This window comes from Chelonoidis abingdonii, chromosome 3 (assembly GCF_003597395.2).
Source record: "Chelonoidis abingdonii isolate Lonesome George chromosome 3, CheloAbing_2.0, whole genome shotgun sequence".
Lineage (NCBI taxonomy): Eukaryota > Metazoa > Chordata > Testudines > Testudinidae > Chelonoidis > Chelonoidis abingdonii.
The window spans coordinates 193,166,961-193,179,059 of NC_133771.1; positions in this window are offsets into that span (position 1 = coordinate 193,166,961).

The following is a 12,099-nucleotide window of genomic DNA, read 5'->3' on the forward strand; positions in this document are numbered from 1 at the left end:
TTTACTATATAAAATAAACTGACTGGAACATAAATATTGTACTTACATTTCAGTGTGATATTTGAGCCTGTTTTTCCACTTGTGAGCCTTATCTGAAGCCTGAAGCAGTTATCATAAGGCTTTAGGCCCATGAACTTTGGCACAAACAGCCCAATGGTCACCCCTAAGTACTGGGGAATAGAGTGTTTAAGGGGGAGTTTGTCCATAACACCAGCCAACCACAGGAATATGAGCTAACTCCAGCTTTTGGATATTTTAGGATAGGAACATCTGCAGAAGTTTGACAAGGGTGCCATGGCAATTAACTGACATATATGATAAGTTGAGATCCTTGGTATACTAACATATAGAAGAAGGGCATCCCAATATTAGAAGGGTGAGGAAATGCAAATAAGGAAGAAGAGAGAAACTCCTACTGAATATGCATTAGACATAGTGGCATCAGCGTAACATATAAAAGTTGTATCCCAGCCTGTGGGTAGGAGGAGGAGAGAGAGATGTAGCCTTTGGGAGATGCCAGGATGGCCACTGGTAATGATGACGAAGATAACGGCTAACATGTCAAACTGTTTTGCAAGGGATTGAGCGAGTATATGGATGTTCAGATGTACATTCTGTATTATCTCTACCTTGCTGGGTTAGAGTGTTTGTGACTTTGATAAATGTATTAATAAACTATTACAAATGCAACACTCACACTTCAGGAACCCTTCTGCAACTGTGCACACTGGGTTTCCCAACTAATCAGTAATTTTAATACTGTGCCCGATCTTGAGACAGAGTGATAACTGGGAATTCTTAAATTATCAATATATGATTCACAGATCAGGCTACAGACCATAATATGAAAACACCAAGCACTCCCAACTTCTGTGCAACCAGCTCCCACACTGGTAGCTTCACTTTCTGGCTGAGGGTACCAATCTAGTGTCCCCTCATGGTCATAGTCCATTCAGAGGAAAATGGCTCACCTCTGGTTTCACAAAGGTGAAGGGCACAGCAAGCCACAGTAATACAGACAGTATTGGTGAAACTGGCCTCCAAACAGGTTTGACGACACCTTCAATATGGTTTTAATCTGCCAAGAGCACATTCTGTACCCTCCGAGATTGTAATTAAACCTTCTTTTGCCAGGGCCTGTGAAATCAGGGTTCAGTTTCATAAACCAAGGCAAAAAAATGGAATATGCAGGGAGGCCCCCCAGAATAACATTTGGGACCATAACAACATTTAGGTCAATGTCATTAGGTGGGAATAGTATCCCAGCCTCTCCATGAATGTAGACTCTCGAGCGGCAAAACACTCTGGCATTGTGAACTTTTCCAGCACAGTCCAAGCTGACATTCATAAATCTGCTTCTGTGGTCCACTAGTGCCTGTGTAATAATGGAGTACCCCCTTGGTGATTTATGTACTCATATGCTCTTTGAGAAGGGCAAACTATAGGTATGAGTCCCATCAGTGGCCCTGGCACAGTTGGGAAACCCCATTCTCTCAAAGCCAGTAATTACCTCCAGAATAGCTTTGATGCCTGGCACCTTGGGGTAAACCACAAACTTGATTGCCTCAGTAACCTCTACCACTTTACCCACAGTAGACTTTCTAACCCTAAACTGTTTGGCAACAACCTGTAGCAGTTTGGGATAACCAGCTTCCACATGGTTATAGAAATCCACTTCTGGACCGGCAAGGGTAACCTCAGATGTGGCTGTTGATGCTGGAGGGTGGGGGCAAGCTGCTCACAAAGCTCTAGCAATGTGGTTTTCATGAGGTGAAAGTTCTGGACCCCCTGCTGGTCAACCCAGGTCTGCATGACAATGTGGCTGACCCACAGGCGCCGGCTTCCAATTTTCCCTAGGGGTGCTCAATCCCTGCTCAGTCCAAGGCCCCGCCCCCACTCCACCCCTTCCCTCACCGTTGACCCACCTCATCCTTCCCCCTCTCTTCCAGTCCAGTTCCACCCCCTCCCCGCAAGTGCACCCCATCCCTGCTCCTTCCCCTCCCTGCCAGCTCCTCCTGCATGCCACGGAACAGCTGATCCATGGCAGGGGAGAGGTGCTGGGAGGGAGGGAGGGAGAAGAGTTGATCAGCAGGGCCACCAGTGGGCAAGAGGCACTGGAGGGAAGGGGAGAAGCATGGCTGCCAGTGGGTGCTAAGCCATGGAGTCAGCGCCTGTGATCCCATCAGTCTGGGCTTGTGGCTCTGCACTAGAAGTAGCAGTCTACATAGAGGGCATCAGCAACTATGACAATTATACTGAGCAACATCTGCCAGTGCAAGTCTGAGATGCCAGAGTACTCCTCCTCCTCTGCTGCTGCCTCCTCCTCCTCCTGCAGCTCCATCAGAATAGCTATCAGGTATCTTTGGTGGGTCAGAAATGTCCTCCACCACCTTGCAGATGCTCTTCCAGTTTCCTGACACAGGTGTGAGGGCACAGGCAATAGAAGTTCATCAAAAACCACCTCCTCCGTGTTGCTGACTCCAGTAGCTGAGAGAGCATAGACCAAAATGACTGTTTGGCAGGCTGTATTGGCAAGCTGTTTAAACTTCCTGTAACATGCAGGGAGGGCAGTAAAGTTTTCCCACAGTACACCATGGTCCTAGGGCTAGAGTGGCCACATTTTGGAGCTGAAAGGGGTAGAAAGAGCGGGGGGGGGGAAGCTAGGGACTCTAGGATATGGTTACTTTGAATCAGGTCTGCATACTGCGGTGTGGACATCAGAGCCCCAGGTTCGAGCCTGGGTTAGAAAACTCAACATAGGGTTAAAATACAAAGATTTCCCTGACACAAATCAGCTGACTTGATTCCCACTAATCCTGGGCTTACATTGCAGTGTAGATGTGCCCTTAGATACTTATAAGGACCCCATGGCTACTCAGTCTCCCATGCATTTGTACAGCTGTGCCTTCACATGCACACACCCAACCAAACCACCCCCCCCCCCAAAAAAAATGCTGGCCAATGTGGATGTGACAGCATGGAAGGAGAAGTAAGCTATATCAACAAAAATGCTCTCTTGCTGGTGCAGTTTACATCCCCGGGGAGCAAGGGGAAATCAGAGTTCAGATTGTGACACTCAGATTCATGGTCTGGTTCCTGCCCTGCTCCTAGAGCAGCAGAACTATGTATGGTCCCTTACTCAGACTGGATCTTATAGAACCAACCCTTAATTTGTACAGAATAGCCAAGTCATAAAAGCAAAAGGTCATATGTATACCATGTAGCTCATAGGGCTAGCTTGCCTTTATTATATGCAGTGCTTTGCACTATATTCAGTAGTAATGCAAAGAACCTACAGGCCTGTATCTTGTAAGACATTAACTTCAGCAAGTTAGCACAGGGCTGGAGGCCTACAAACTTTGAACAGGTAAACTTTGAACAGATATACAGCCGAATGGAAAACCTCAAGTATTGGGGAGCTGAAAAAAGTGTTTAAAGGGAATTTCTGACCCCAGGAACAGCCAACAAAAACGTCCAAGACTCCAACCATAAGAGTGTCATAGCAAAGAACTGATATAAATAACAGGGTGCTGCTATATGTGTATACTGTATGCAGAACTGATTTATGCCATACTAACCCATTGCTACTTCTGGTACAGATGCAGCTACTCTGGAGTTACTGATTAGTAACCTAGAAAAAGGTCCGTCTTCTAAAGGTGACATGGTTGCATTTATTTGCTCAGGCCTGGTCTACACTATGACTTTAGGTCCAATTTAGCAGTGTTACCTCAATTTAACCCTGGAACCATCCACACAATGGAGCCCTTTTTTTCAACTTAAAGGGCTCTTTAAATTGATTTCTTTAGTCCACCTCTGACAAGGGGATTAGCATTGAAATCAGCCTTGCTGGGTTGAATTTGGGATAGTGTGGATGCAATTCGATGGTACTGGCCTCCGGGAGCTATCCCAGAATGCTCCATTGTGACTGCTCTGGACAGCGCTCTCAACACAGATGCACTGGCCAGGTAGAGAGGAAAAGGCCCGCGAACTTTTCAATTTCATTTCCGGTTTGGCCAGCGTGTTTGCAGAGTTCATCAGCATGATGTGCACATTGCCTGGCCCATACTTTGTGAGAAGTCTATGACCATGTCTCTTTCATCACCATGCTGCCGTCGCCTCCTTGCCTGGTTTTACGCAAAACAATTGTCTGCTGTTGCTCTGAAGGAGGGGCGACTGACGACATGGCTTACAGGAAATTAAAATCAACAAAAGAGGTGGCTTTGCATCAAGGAGAAACACAAACAACTGTCACACGGAATGGCCCCCTCAAGGATTGAGCTCAAAACCCTGGGTTTAGCAGACCATTGATTTCACAACACAAATGAGGTCAACCTCTTGTTTTGATCCATCTGTCTTTTACATCTTAGGCTGCAGCAGATGGTGCAGTACGACTGCTAGCCATTGTCATCTCCTGGGTGCTTGGCAGAAGATGGGAATGACCTGGCTGAGTCATTCCCATGTCTGCCCAGGCACCCCGACCAACCTCACTGAAGTCGGCTAAAAGAGCACCAAGGAATACGATGACGATGGCTACCAACTGTAATGAACTGTCTGCTGCCAAAAGGCAATGAGCTGCTGCTGTGTAGCAATGCAGTCCCATGTCTGCCAGCACCCAGGAGATGTACAGTGATGGTGAGCTGAGCAGGCCCCATGCTTGCCGTGGTATGGTGTCTGCTCAGGTAACCCAGGAAAAAAGGCATGAAATGATTGTCTGCTGTTGCTTTCGTGGAGGGAGGGAGAGTGGAGCCTGATGACATGTACCCAGAACCACTTGCAACACAGTTTTTGCCCCATCAGGCATTGGGATCTCAACCCAGAATTCCAATAGGCAGTGGAGGCTCTGGGATAGCTACCCACAGCGCAACGCTCCAGAAGTCGACGCTAGCCTCAGTACTGTGGACACAGTCTGCTGACTTAATGCTCTTAGAGCATTTTGTGTGGGGACACATACAATCAACTGTATAAAAACGCTCTCTAGAACAAACAACTTCTATAAATTCGACCTAATTTCATAGTGTAGACATACCATCAGAGGGTCATACTTTCACCTGGCATGCCTATAGGAAAAGGACACTCCAACATTAGTAAGGTGAGGATATACAAATAAGGAAAAGGGGAAATACCCTTACTGAATATGAATCAAACATAGTAGCATCAGCATGTCATATTATAAAAATTGCATCCCAGTCTATAGGCTGTAGAAGGTGTCCAGAGTGATGACACTGGTGAGGACGGGGAAGGTGGTGATGAGGAGGATGGGATAGTGTGAGTTCACGGATGTGCAGATGTACATTCTGTAGTATCTCTATCTACCTTACTGAGTTGGGGTGTTCGTGACTGTGCTAAATGTATTAATAAACTATTTGTAAATACAGAAGAGTTCTTATAGTGTGGCTGTTGCAACTGTGCACATCGGGGTTTCCAACTATATAATAATTTGAATAATATAGGGCTTGATCTTCAGACAAGAACCTGTCAACCCTCAAAGTGATAACTGGGGATTCTTTAAGTAATCAATATAATATAATCTATAGATCAGGCTACAGATTGGCACCCCAGATGGAACCCTGAGAGGTGCATAGGGATAAACCTCCCTACTTGGGATAGGAACTAATTTTTTATAAAAATCTAAGTTGAAATCCAACTAACGTTGCAGCCAGAATTTGATGCCTGTCAGAAACACTACAACTCACCAGGGACTCTCTCTTTTTCTTCAGCTGTTTCTCTTTTCTGTTTCTTTGCATCTGGTATACTACTAGTACTTTTCTTAACCAACTAACTTCGCGACAGAGGGAGGGATATGCCCTGCAGGGGGAAATAGCAGACAGACACGAACTCTCTCTCACACTCATCACACAAAGAAGTGCTCGTAGTCTTGACCAGACTAATATGACTCATGGGTTACGCCATCTCCCACCATTAGGTCTCGAGGGAAACTGTAACTGTGTAAGGATCCCTCATTGCACTCCAAGGGCATCTTCATTGGGTATTATTGACTAGTCTTTGGGGTTTAGAATCTTTATACACATATTAAGGGGGCTTTGTAAGTAGAACTGTTTTGTAATATTGAGGTACCTGAAGTGACCCACACTTTTTGGCAGTTTAATTAAAAAAACAACAACAACAACAACAAAAATCAACCAACTCTCCCGCCACCTCAAAGGCCGAAGTAGTTTAGTCCTTTTGGTTCGCCCAGGCTGTTCTCAGATCTGTCTACTGCCAGCTTGCCCCTTGCTGCTCGGTAGGTTCCAACTGGGTAGTTACCTCTCAATCAGCTAACAGCACATTAGCCATCAAGGGAAGAGGGAGGGAGCAACCCCCCCTCCACCTCTGCTTTTTCTTGAGACTTGTTTAAGTAACTCTTGAAACAGGAGTTAATTATTTATGGAGGGACACATCTTCAAATGTGTAGTGTTAAGCGCTTATTGTGTAGTGTTATAAATTAGATATTGGGATAGCTAGTAGAATTTAATTGAGCTCATTTAATTGAGCTGGAGATGCATGAAATAGAGTTAGCGAAGATTTCTGGGAACCCAGTTGTGGTCAGCTAGAATACAGCATGAAAATACATTAAAGATCATGGAGGAGGTTTTGTATGAATGCAACATAACCAAGCTATTTTCATCACTCTAACCTATGGGGTTTGATCATATGACCATATGTTTAATATGTGTTATGATATAGTGGGGGGGGGGGGTACAGAATACCGTATTTACAAGCATCACAGACAGCTAATGCTTGTCAGGAGGAGGCAATGAGAATGAATGGAGAAGTGAAAAGGAACAAGACTGTCTAACGGCAGCTGTAAGTATAAGCCCAATATCCACCAAAGCAGGGCGTTAACAACTCAGGAAACTAAATTACATAGTAATTTAAAGAGATGGTTAAATAAGAAGTATCAAAAGAAAAAAACCTTACCAGAAAGTACCAAAAGCTCAGCCCTTCTAATGTTGAGCACACAGAACTTCTGAAACCCCCACCCCCACAGAAATTGGCTGCAGAGATATTGGCCGCCACAAGGGGCTGCTGGACCCAAAAGAGCCCAGCTTGCAAACAGAAGACAAGGCCGGGGGAGGAGGAGGAGGGAACTGGAGGGTTCCCAGCACATCCTGATGGAAGGAGACAGTGGTGAGCAGGTATCACCATGAAAGCCCAGGACCCAGCATCAGGCTGTTTCTCCTGATTTTTCACATACCAGAGGGATGGGGTGGCATGGGGTGGGGTAATAGGAGCCTATATAAGAAAAAGACCCAAAAATTGGGACTATCCCTATAAAAATCAGGATATCTGGTCACCCTACCCCTCTGGACCCATGGGCTCTAGGATGGTAGGGACTGACAGTGTCTGCGATGGGGTCGGGGGGGACACAGCTGGGCTCGGGGGGGGGAGGGAGGGAGGGAGAGGAGGCAGAGAAGCAGGAACTGGGTTTTCATAGGGGTTTATTTAACACTCTACTCCTGGGGAAAAATTTTATGCGTGTCTGTATTTTTACAGACATACTTGTGACAGGTATTTTGAAATAAAATTACCAAAATAATTGAAACTGGCGTGATTATATAGTGTTATTTTGACAAAATAAAATTTGCAGAATTTTTAATTTTTTGGTGCAGCATTCCCCCAGGAGTATATATTCAACAGGAATGCAAAGAACCTACAGGTCTGTATCTTGTAGTGATAGGATACAGTAAGACATTAGCTTCAGAAAGTTAGCATAAGGCTTGAGGTCTACGAACTTTGAACAGATATACCGCCCAATGTAAAACTCCAAGTATTGGAGAGCTGAAAAATAGAGTGTTTAAGTGGAATTTCTGACCCCAGGAACAACCAACCACAAGAATGTCCAAGAGTCCAACCATAAAAGTGTCATGGCAATGAATTGACATACATACTAGATACATGAGCTACATCTGCAGATATCTAACCACAAGAGGGCCATGGTAATGAACTGATGTACATGATAAAAAGTCGAAATAACTGATATACTAGCCTATAGGAGAGAACACTCCAACATTAATAAGGTGAGGCTATACAAATAAGAAGAATGGGACATACTCCTACTAAATATGCATCAAACATAGTGGTATCAGCATATCATATTATAAAAGTTACATTTGAGCCTAGGGGCAATAGGAGAAGATGTCATCCTTGGGTGATGGCACTGGTGATGAGCGGGAAGGTGATAGCAATGAGAAAGATGATGGCTAAAATTTCAGGTTGTTCTACAAGGGATGGTGTGTGTATATGGATGTTGTAGGTGAGTGCAGCCTCACCTAGTGACGTCACCTGATGGTTGTCCTCAGGAATTAGCATACAGCCTCCAGAGCGCCCTCTTCAGGCTGGTGTCTTGCCATCACTGCTGGCCCCCGTGTCCCTCCCAGGACCCCAATGCCCCTTTAACTGGGTGCTGTCCCCTGGCAGTACCCCCACAGTTCTGGGTCTCCCCCTCCCAGGGGAGCCCCCACCCACTATCCCCACTTCGCCTCAGTCTTGGCTACTGCCCAGTCTCCATCTAGCCCCCATTCACTGGGGCAGACTGCAGTATAAGCCACTCATCACAGGCAAAGGGGTTTGGACCTGCTGCCTCTGGCTGTCCCTGCAACCGAGTACCTAATAGGCCTTATCAGGCCTGCAGCCTAGGGCTTTCCTAGGCCGGAGCACCCCATCTCTCTTGGCCTTTCCCCAGCACTACTCCACTCCAGATACCTAGTTAAGCTTCCTGGAGCCAGGCCCTTCTCTCTCTGAATACAGAGAGAGCCTGTCTGCTTGAGCTCCTGGCTCATGCCTTTATAGGGCCAGCTGGGCCCTGATTGGGGCGTGGCCCCAGCTGAGCCTGCTTCCTCCCAATCAGCCCAGGCATCTTGCCCTTCCACAGTCATCCTCCAGGGCTGTTTTAAACCCCTCAGGGCAGGAGCGGGTAACCACCCCGCTGCAGTTCTCAATAGATGCTCCATGGGGCCGTGATCACAGGCGTGTATTTGGCGTGGTTTACCCCTGACCCAGACACGTGCCCCTTCTGCGGCGTGAGGGAGACCCTGGCGCATGTTTACTTAGAGTGCGCCAGGTTGCAGCCCCTATACCAGCTCCTCACCAATATCCTGTTACGTTTCTGGCTGCACTTCTCCCCTCACCTCCTTCTCTATGCACTCCCTATCCGTGGCCCCATAAAGTCACGAGACCTTCTGGTCAACCTCCTCCTCACCCTGGCTAAAATGGTCATCTACGCAATCAGGGGGAGAAGGTTGGCTGATGGAGACTCCGGTGACTGTGGGGCTTGTTTCCAATCCTTAGTCCGTTCACGTATCAGGGCAGAGTTCCTCTGGGCGGTGTCCACTGGCTCCTCTGGCTGTAGTCAGAAGGAACATGGAGACTTCCGCGATGAGGTTCATCAATGGCATTGCGGTTCCATCAATATGTGGAACCTTTCCAGCACCAGGAATGCCCTGAAGCAGGTCAAGTTGAGAACTGCTCCGATGAACTCTATCCTCTGCACTGGCACTAATGTTGACTTTTTGTCATTTACCAGTAGGACCGGACCACGGCATATACCTTGAAGCACCAAACATCCTTTTGGACTTGAGATCTGGAGCTGCCCTTGATGAGCCAGTCATCGAGGTACAGGTAGATCTAAATACCCCGGCACCTGAGGTAAGCCGCTACCACCGACATGCACTTGCTAAATACTTTTGGTGCTGTCGCTGGGCCGAACAGGAGGACAGCAAACTGGTAGTAGTGGGGCCCCATCGTAAACCTGAGGAAGTGTCTGTGTCCTTGAAAGATCACTATGTGGAAGTATGCATCCTTCAAGTCGAGGGCAGCATACTAGTCTCTCAGATTCAGGGAAGGGATAATAGAAGCCAGGGAAACCATGCAGAACTTTAGTTTCTTTAGGTACTTGTTGAGGCCTTGCAGTTCCAGGATGGGCTGTAGACCGTCCTTAGCCTTTGGGATTAAAAAGTACTGGGAATAGAACCCCTTGTTCCTGTACTTGAGAAGAACTTCTTCCATAGCACCCAGCTGTAGCAACCCCTTTACTTCTTGCACAAGGAGACTCTTGTGAGAGGAATGGGGAAGGTGGGTGGGAATGGGGGGTAGAAAGGAACTCGAGGGTATAACCCTGTTCCACTGTGCTGAGGACCCATCGGTCCAAGGTTATAGTTGACCAGGAAGGGAGAAAGAGGGAATAGTGGTTGGAGAACACTGGGAAAGATGGATCTGGGAAATAGTCTGGTAGGTCACCCTTAGGCGCACCCTCAAAATGACTGTTTGGTCCCCTGCTTATCCTGGGTCAAGCCTGATGAGGAAGAGGGTGGAGGCGTGTGGCTCAGACGGCGCTTGTAGCCCTTGGCTCGTTTACGGGGCTGGTCCTGCCTAGGCTGGCTGCCCTGGCCCTGCAGCTGCTGTGGTTTGAACTGCTTATGTGCCAGGGCTGGGACATAGAGAACCAGGGTCTTCAGGATGGTATGGGAGTCCTTGAGGCCATGAAATTTGCTGTCTGTTTGCTCCGCAAATAGGGGCCAGCCATCAAAGGGCAGGTCTTGCATAGATGGCTGCTCCTTTCTGGGTTGTCCACTGAGGCCCAGCAAAGGGCCTCACGGCACAGAGACAGAATAACAGAATCAGAGAATATTAGGGCTGAAGAGATAATGGAAGCCATTGTGCGGGTCTTACCCCTGCAAAAGTCTCAAGCACCTGAGGGGGATGGAATACTGACGCCGCTGGCCTTTCCAAGGCTCCTGACACCGATTGGGCAGCCTGGGAAGGTTGGATGAACTCCCAAGGGTTCCACAGGCACCATGGTGCTGGCCACTGCACTTGGGGCCATGGGACAGGTTTCGGTGCTGATAATATAGTTGGCACTGCCAGTAATGGGACTTGTCCCACAGTCAGGGAACCTCGCTCCGAGCCGGAGCTACCAGCAGTGACCAGGACTGGGCTGAGTGGTGGCTCTTGTCTGACTGGTGCTGGTTGCTGCATCCAAAAGTTGACCTGTCCAAGCGAGACTGTGTTGGTAGGGCTCTTGGGAACTGATGGCATTCAGTGGATCTGCATCAGATACCCAGCAATCCACGCCTCATGCTACTCAACTGGTAGCAGGATGCTGAACAGGACCAGGAGCTCCTCTGGGCCAGTTGCTGGGAGTATCGTCCTGAGCAGAGGTGGATGATGACGGCCTGGCGATCAATAGTCTTTGGTGTCCGATTTGGCTCAGGATCAGTGCCAGGCCCTCGGAGATGGTCGGGGAAGATCCTGGAGTTCTTGCCGAGTGGCGCATACCTCAGAGAGTCTGCCCCAATCTACCAGTGAAGTATGCCTTGAGTCCTTCAATTGGTGCCCCCCGTGCAGGGACTGAAGAGGGCTCCGCTGAGTCTGCCTCTCTAGTCCTAAGGTGTGGTGGCTGTGGGGGGTGAACACTGGCGGGACGTCCCTCACGATGGGGAACAGTAGCGTTGAGGTGGGGACACATGCATAGGTCCCAACATGGGTTTTCCCCGAGATCGGGGTACCGCAGGAGCCAGTGAGAGTGGCAACGGGAGCATCAGGATCTCCTGAGCTGCTTGAAGGGCTTTGGGTATTGACGGCACCTGAAGCTGGCTGGGGCCTGCATTGCTATCTTGAGTCGCAGGCAAAGCATGAGATGGGCTGCATCACTTGACTTGAGCTGAGGCCCAACTTCTTAAGGGGGATGTTGAGCTGCCCAACACAGATCTTGGCTCTCCCCTGTCTTTTCTTTTCCCTTGAGGAGATGTTCTTCTCACAGTCTTTTTCAGCCTCTTGACCGGAGCTGTGGAGGGAGACCAGTGCCAGCTCATGGACAGCACCAGGGAAGCACTGAGCATCGAGGCCACGGTGCTTGGTGCGGAGTCAGACCGCTGCCGGAGTGAATGCTGACTCCATTAGGAGCGCTCTTAGATGGATATCACGCTCCTTCTTTGTACTAGGGGTTTGAAGGACTTGCAGATATGGCACTTGTCATTTATGTGCCCTTCGCCTAAGCACCTTAGGCAGCTGGTATGTGGATCGCTGACAGGCATAGGCCATTTGCAGTGATCACAGGGCCCCATCTATTTTACAGAGTTTCAAAGTTCGCAAAAACAGAGA